Source organism: Lithobates pipiens, unplaced genomic scaffold (assembly GCF_037356315.1).
Source record: "Lithobates pipiens isolate NorthernLeopardFrog02 unplaced genomic scaffold, aLitPip1_a1.2 Scaffold_16, whole genome shotgun sequence".
NCBI lineage: Eukaryota > Metazoa > Chordata > Amphibia > Anura > Ranidae > Lithobates > Lithobates pipiens.
In genome coordinates this window covers 523,291,491-523,298,670 of record NW_027507748.1, presented here as the reverse complement: position 1 = coordinate 523,298,670, position 7,180 = coordinate 523,291,491, and the positions used below count along the sequence as shown (strand labels likewise).

Sequence of the window (7,180 nt, the reverse complement as noted above, 5' to 3'; positions counted from 1 at the left end):
GCGGGGGAGAAAAGAGATGACATCTCTCACTGCCAGGCGCCCGCCCTGCATCCCTGCAGTTCCGCCCTCACTGCAGTGTGCAGGCAGCCACGGCAGCAGAGAGATTACTTCATCTCTCTGTTGCTTGACTGGTAATCTGCTGCCTGGGACAGAGCAAGAGACAATCTGCATTGTGTGGCATGGGACATGGCAAGTGACAATCCACATTGTGTGGCATGGGATGTGACAAACTGCAGCTGGTGAAAGGTGACGTGGCAAGTGACACTCTGCAACGTGTGGCATGGGACGTGGTGAGTGACAATCTGCATCTGGTGACGTATCAAGTGACAATCTGCATCTGGTGGCGTGACAATCTGCATCTGGTGACAGGCGACGTGGCAAGTGACAATCCGCAATGGCAGGTGACAGCAGCAGGTGACACGCTCGGGGCTCCCACTGATTCTGCATTATGGTAAGTTGAACCATTTAATTTTTTATAACAATGTAATAATAGTAATGTGCTTCAATCATCCTGACACCATAACAACCGTGGCGCCGTGATGATTGAATCGCTAACACCAGCAATTTCCCTGATAAATTTACCCCCAAAAAACATATTTTCTGGCAGTGCCCCTCCTGAGACTAGGCTCTGGATCCACCCCTGCTGTAGACAATACCGTTTTGATTTATGATCCAGGTGCTCTTATATTACAATTCTCCAAATTTTTATGGAGTTTACATTTTTATTTTTTTTATTTTTATACTTCTTTTAGAAATGCTGAAATGCACAGCCCAATGGTTGAACAATTTATACCTTTGATACTGGAAGACAAGAGAGGAGACCGATTCCGAATATGTTTTATTTAAACTAGGATATCCATTTCTGGTTTGTGGTATCTAACAACCTTGTAAGTATAAAATAAAAAATGAAAAAAGGTATACATATTCTCATTCAGTTTTACTATTTTTATTTTTTTTTCATAACATTTTTAACATAATGTAAAAAAAATTATATAAAATAATTTAAATTGAATGTTACTCTAAGGCCAGTTCTGAGGCTTCATAAGCATTAGAGTACATGAATTCGACATGAATCGTTGGGATCTGGAACAAAGCGTTTCGTACAGCATTAACAGCACAAGATGGGATGACTCTCCGGTTTCCCTTTCCCAAGTAGCCATAGATCCATGCAGTAAACGTTCTATAAGCTGTCTTCCGCAATCGTCTTAAAAATAAATAAAAATGATTACAGTTGCATAACAAATAATTCACTATATATTGGAACTTTTAATTTGTTAAATCGTAGGTCTGCCTACCTTTTTCAGAAATCTAAAAGCCAGCAGCTACACAGACTACAGCTGTAGATTTTTAATATTAGGACACTTACCTGTCCTGGAGTCTAGGAATGTCGCCACACCAGCTTATTATTATAATTTTTTTTATACACTGCCAACAGATCACTTTTTTTTTTTTTTTGGGCTTTTTTTATAGATTATCAGTAATATTGGAATGCATTTTCTGCACTTGCACCATTTCCTATTCCCAAGACGTTCTGTTTCACCTTCCTCTTTAGTTTCTGTTGATTGAAGCATGAAAATCTTTTGTAATGGATTACATGGAAACGCTGGATCGTTTTCTGGCTCTGTATATTGTGACCATAGTTCCTCAAGCAACATTTGTCTCTGTAGCATAAACCAAAAAATATTTTCTTTACCTATTTATCCTTTATAGGTTAATAAATAAAATCAATTTTATTACGAATTTTGATTTAATATTTATTCTTGTTTGGCAAAAATGTATTTAAAGAAAGATGTTTTTTATTTTAATTTAAATAAATAATGTTTGATAGTAATTCATCATGGTTCTTTTTTTATTTAATTTTATAATTACACATGTTACACTTCATGATACCTCAAGCTATTTCTAATAATGCTTACACTCTCCCATGTAGTTGCTAACAGAGGGGGTTTCAACTTCAATCTGAGGCAGTATTGCACCATGTTTTAATAATAATTTTTTTACATTAAAAGATATTTTCTACTTATCAAGAGCATTGTCAATTTTACAATTCTTTATGGACACACACACACACACACACACACACACTTAGAGATTGCACTTGTAATGCCTACAGGAATGCCTTCAGAAAATAACCCCCCCTATCCAATGTCCTCCTGTATTCTCACCTACCCCATCCCTTAGATACCTACGCCAATAAAATGAGGGCTTTTTAAATCAAACAATGAATTAACTGTCTTGCTTCCTTGACCACACTTCACAGTCAACATTGGTACGAGAAATGGTCTGTCCAATAGGTTTGTCTCCCCCTTCCTCCTTTACATGCAACATTTCCATTGTCAAAGCGCAACACGGTTTAAGCATGCACATTGGGAAACTAGCTGTGAAGTTGCAAGGCTCCAATTGGAGTTATAGCTACACTTATCTGCCTTCCCACAACTGTTTTTGACAGGTACATATTTACACTTCAATCTGACATAGGCGATGTTTGGTACATCAAACGTTAGAACCTCCCTCCTTTGCCCCCATGACATTTGGAGAGTGCATCATGATTTGCGCTTGCACATTAGGGATATGACCATGAATCCCAATGGATTCAATGCCAGTTTCTCATACTGGTCATGGTGGCGGCAGCTACCAACAGCTGATCTGAAAAGACATTGCAGCCTCACTGGACAGGTAAGTGTCCATAGATTAAGTCACCAGCTACTGTATTTGTAGCTGTGGATTTTACATTTATTTTTTGGCACACACTGAAAAAAACATTAAAAGAGAATTGTGGTGGATTTTTTTTGTACGTTATACTTACCAAGGTGGATGCAGCATGTGACCGATGCTGCATCTGTCCACCGGTGCCTTGCACTGAGAATAGAGCGATCAAACATCGCCAAGGGGGATCCGTGAGAACCAAGCCAATCGGAGAGCTACTGCCTGTCACTCAGCGGTTCTCCACTGAGATGGCTCGCAGTCCAAGCACCTGGCGCATCCAGACTTCCAGAGTCGAGATGACACGGTGCCTGGACTGATCTGTGTGATGTCAGCAGAGAGCGGACTTCAGACCAGCTGAAAACGGGAGAAGCACAGCCAAACAAGCTCATGCATGACTACAATACGAAGTAGAGACATGTAACTTTTACATTATAAACGTAAGTTTGTTTTCGAAATTTAAAAAGTTACTTACCATTATTTTTTATCAGTAAGATCTGTTAGATGTAAGAATAAAAAAAATTATTAGATCACAAAAAATTATAAATTGGGTTAAATGAGAAATAACTAAAATTATATTTTGTATAGTTAGTAAAGAAAAAACGTATATATGTACACACATAATATGTATAGTAACGCACATATAATGAAACAAAAAGTGTTTGTGTATAGGTATAAATACATACATACTGGACACTTTATTATGTACAGCTTTCACAGCACCGTTTTGAGTGTAGAACTGGAAGGAGCCATCAGAAGATGGGGACACTGCAGCTATAAAGGGATGGACATGGTCCGCAACAATACTCAGGTAGGCCGTGGTGTTTAAATGATACTCAATTGGTACTAAGGGGTCCAAAGTGTGGCAAGGAAAATATACCCCTCACCATTACACCCAGGGCCGGTGCTACCACTAGGCGGAGTAGGCAGTCGCCTAGGGCGCAGCCACAACCTCTGTATGCCTCCAATCCCCCAATGTCTTCACAGAGTAAAAGCTCACAGCAGTGTGTGTGTGTGGGGAGGAGGGGCGGGGGTTCGGTGGAGAACAGAGCATCGAGAGGTGCAGCATCTGTTAGCCGACACCAGAGCAACACCGCCCAGTGCTGAGGAGAGCCCCGGATGTAATGATCGATGAAGCAGAAGTAAGGAGGAGGGAGGATCACTATCTACAGCGAGCTGTGGAGGGAGGGGGGGGGGGAAGAGTAGTGCAGGAAATAAGAAGTCAGCTAGGTAGGTCAGTATGTGTGTGTGTGTTTGTAATGGTCAGGTAGGTCAGTGTATGTGTCTGTGTGTCAGGTAGGTGGGTCAGTGTATGTGTAATGGTCAGGTAGCTCAATGTGTGGGTCAGGGTGTGTGTGTAATGGTCAGGTAGGTCAGTGTATGTGTCAGGTAGGTAGGTCAGTGTGTGTGTGTGTAATGGTCAGGTAGGTCAGTGTGTGTGTAATGGTCAGGTAGGTCAGTGTATGTGTGTGTGTGTGTAATGGTCAGGTAGGTCAATGTATGCGTCAGGTTGGTGGGTCAGTGTGTGTAATGGTCAAGTAGGTAGGTCAGTGTGTGTGTGTGTGTAATGGTCAGGTAGGTCAGTGTATGTGTGTGTGTGTCAGGTAGGTGGGTCAGTGTATGTGTAATGGTCAGGTAGGTCAATGTATGTGTCAGGTTGGTGGGTCAGTGTGTGTAATGGTCAAGTAGGTAGGTCAGTGCGTGTGTGTGTAATGGTCAGGTAGGTCAGTGTATGTGTCAGGTAGGTAGGTCAGTATGTGTGTGTGTGTGTGTGTGTGTGTGTGTGTAATGGTCAGGTAGATCAGTGTATGTGTCAGGTAAGTGGGTCAGTGTGTGTGTGTAATGGTCAGGTAGGTGGGTCAGTGTATGTGTAATAGGTAGGTAGGTCAGTGTATGTGTCTGGTAGGTGGGTCAGTGAGTGTGTGTAATGGTCAGGTAGGTCAGTGTATGTGTCAGGTAGGTGGGTCAGTGTGTGTGTGTAATGGTCGGGCGGGTCACATATTGCAAAGGCAGTGGAGCCATGGGCAGAACCAATGGGGGGGGCAGCAAAATGAGGTTTCGCCTAGGGTGTCAAAAATTCTTGCACCAGCCCTGATTACACCCCCACCACCAACCTGAACCCCGTGATACAAGGCAGGATGGATTGATTCATGCTTTCACTTTTTTTTTTTTAATGCAAATTTAAAACCCTACCATCTGAATGTTACAACAGAAAATGAGACTCATCGGACCAGTCAACATTTTTTCAATCTTCTATTGACCAAATTTGGTGAATCTGTGACAACTGTAGCCTCAATATCATCATGTACTTAGATGACTGGAGTGGCACCCAGTGTGGTTTTCTGCTGCTGTAGCCCATCTGCTTGAAGTTTCAATGTGTTGGGCATAAAGAGATGGTATTCTGCATACCTTGGTTGTAAATAGTGGTTATTTGAGTAAATGTTGCCTTTCTAAAATCTGTACCATTAAAAACTCTGAACTCACATATGAAGTAGGGATTTTAACACACACATAACAAATGGTCCATAATGGAGGCAAACGCACCACACCCCCATATCCATGCCCCTATATCTACATGAAGGTTGATGGATGCATGGATTACAACGTGGGGTTGTTTATTTTTGTAAGCATTGGATTAGAGCCCAAAGGCTCTAATAGGCTTCAAGAAAGGGTGACCATGGCGCAGAGAGCACCGTGCTCAAAGCCCACCCACTTGTGTGACATTAGCAAATTTAAAATCGTTATTGTGACACTAATTTCCTCTTGGTCATTCATGGGAAAAGGGTTCTGAGACACAACTGGGTGGGAGTCCTACCTAAGACCCGATTGGCCGTGATAATCAGCAAACGCCATGACTCAGGGGAGATGCAGGGGTAAGCCACTGTAGCCATGACGTGGATGGGGTAAGTGCGGGACTGGCAGGCAGCAATGGGTGAGCAAAGTGGTGATCGAACAACGCATATATTAATTTTGTTGCTGCAATTATTTTTTTAATGAAAAGCTGTACAGAAAAAAGTAGCCGCTGGGTGTAGATATACACACACACACATATATATATATATATATATATATATATATATATATATATATATGAGAGAGAGAGAGAAACACACACACACACATATATATAACGAGATACATATATAAGATACATGTATAACAAGAGATATAGATATATCTATATACATACACACACATATATATATACATATATATATATATAAAACAAGATATATATCTCTTGTTATGTAGATATATCTGCACAGAAGCAAATGATTTAGTTTACAATTAGTATATTTTTAAGCCTCTTACCTTTTTGCTGCTGGTGTCTGTTATAAATGCAGTATATTTCCTGGTTCCTGGAGGGAGGAGGGGTTTGCATAGCTAAGGGGCGGCAACTTCCTCTGGCACTGCCGTTGCTATGGAAACCTGACCTGAAACCTATTTCACTGCTTGTGTAGCACTGAGCATGTGCGAGATTTGCAAGGCTGAGATCCAGGAAGAAATACAGTCTGGCTTCAGATGCCCACACCAAGGATGGCCACAGTCTGCTGCAAGTTTATAAAGTTACAAAATGCTGTAATAACCTAACAAAACGGACCTTTGTTTACAGACTAACTTTACTAGAATGCTTTAAGCTTGTGTATGATAAGTGTATGATAGGTTATTTTTATTTAAAAAGTCACATTTTGGCTGGAAAACCACTTTAAGTGTGACAAACATGCAAAGGAACAGGAAATGAGGAAGGGGGCAAACACTTTTTCACACCACTGTAGGTTCTTTGATCATTTGTTGCCAAAACTTGACAAATCTCATATCCGCCCTTTGGCAAGGAGTAGGGAAAACAATTGATCATTTCGGCTGGCACGACAATGTTAAAAGTGATTGTAGAGAGTAAATACAAATGTAGTGTAAAAGAAACTCTACATACTCACTCACAGGGGCGTTTCTTAACCACTTGCTTACTGGGCACTTAAACCCCCCTCAGTCCCAGACCAATTTTCAGCTTTCAGCGCTGATGCACTTTGAATGACAATTGCGCGGGCATACAACACTGTACCCAAATGAAATTTTTATCATTTTTTTCCCACAAATAGAGCTTTCTTTTGGTGGTATTTAGTTACAGCTCGGAGTTTTATTTTTTGCTAAACAAACAAAAAAAGATGCAAAAAAAAAAAAAAAAAAAAAATCATGTTTTAATAGTTTGTTATAAAATTTTGCAAACGGGTCATTTTTCTCCTTCATTGAAGTGCGCTGATTAGGCGGCACTGATAGGCTGCATTGGTGGGCACTGATGGGCTGCATTGGTGGGCACTGATGGGCTGCATTGGTGGGCACTGATAGGCTGCACTGGTGGGCACTGATAGGCATAGTTAAGGCGGCACTAATAGGCACAGATAAGGCGGCACCGATGGGCACAGATAAGGCGGCACTGATGGGCAAAGATGGGCACAGATAAGATGGCACGGATGGGTGG

General features: G+C 41.3%; 1 long non-coding RNA gene across 1 annotated transcript; it reads right to left on the bottom strand.

Annotated features, from left to right (window-relative positions):
- Nucleotides 1–930: 930 nt before the first annotated feature.
- Nucleotides 931–6,277, bottom strand: LOC143983447 (uncharacterized). The gene is made up of 4 exons (XR_013274612.1): nt 6,016–6,277; nt 3,179–3,200; nt 1,367–1,661; nt 931–1,204 (listed from the first exon to the last, which is right to left on the bottom strand). It is a non-coding gene; the product is annotated as an uncharacterized LOC143983447 (long non-coding RNA).
- Nucleotides 6,278–7,180: the final 903 nt, after the last annotated feature.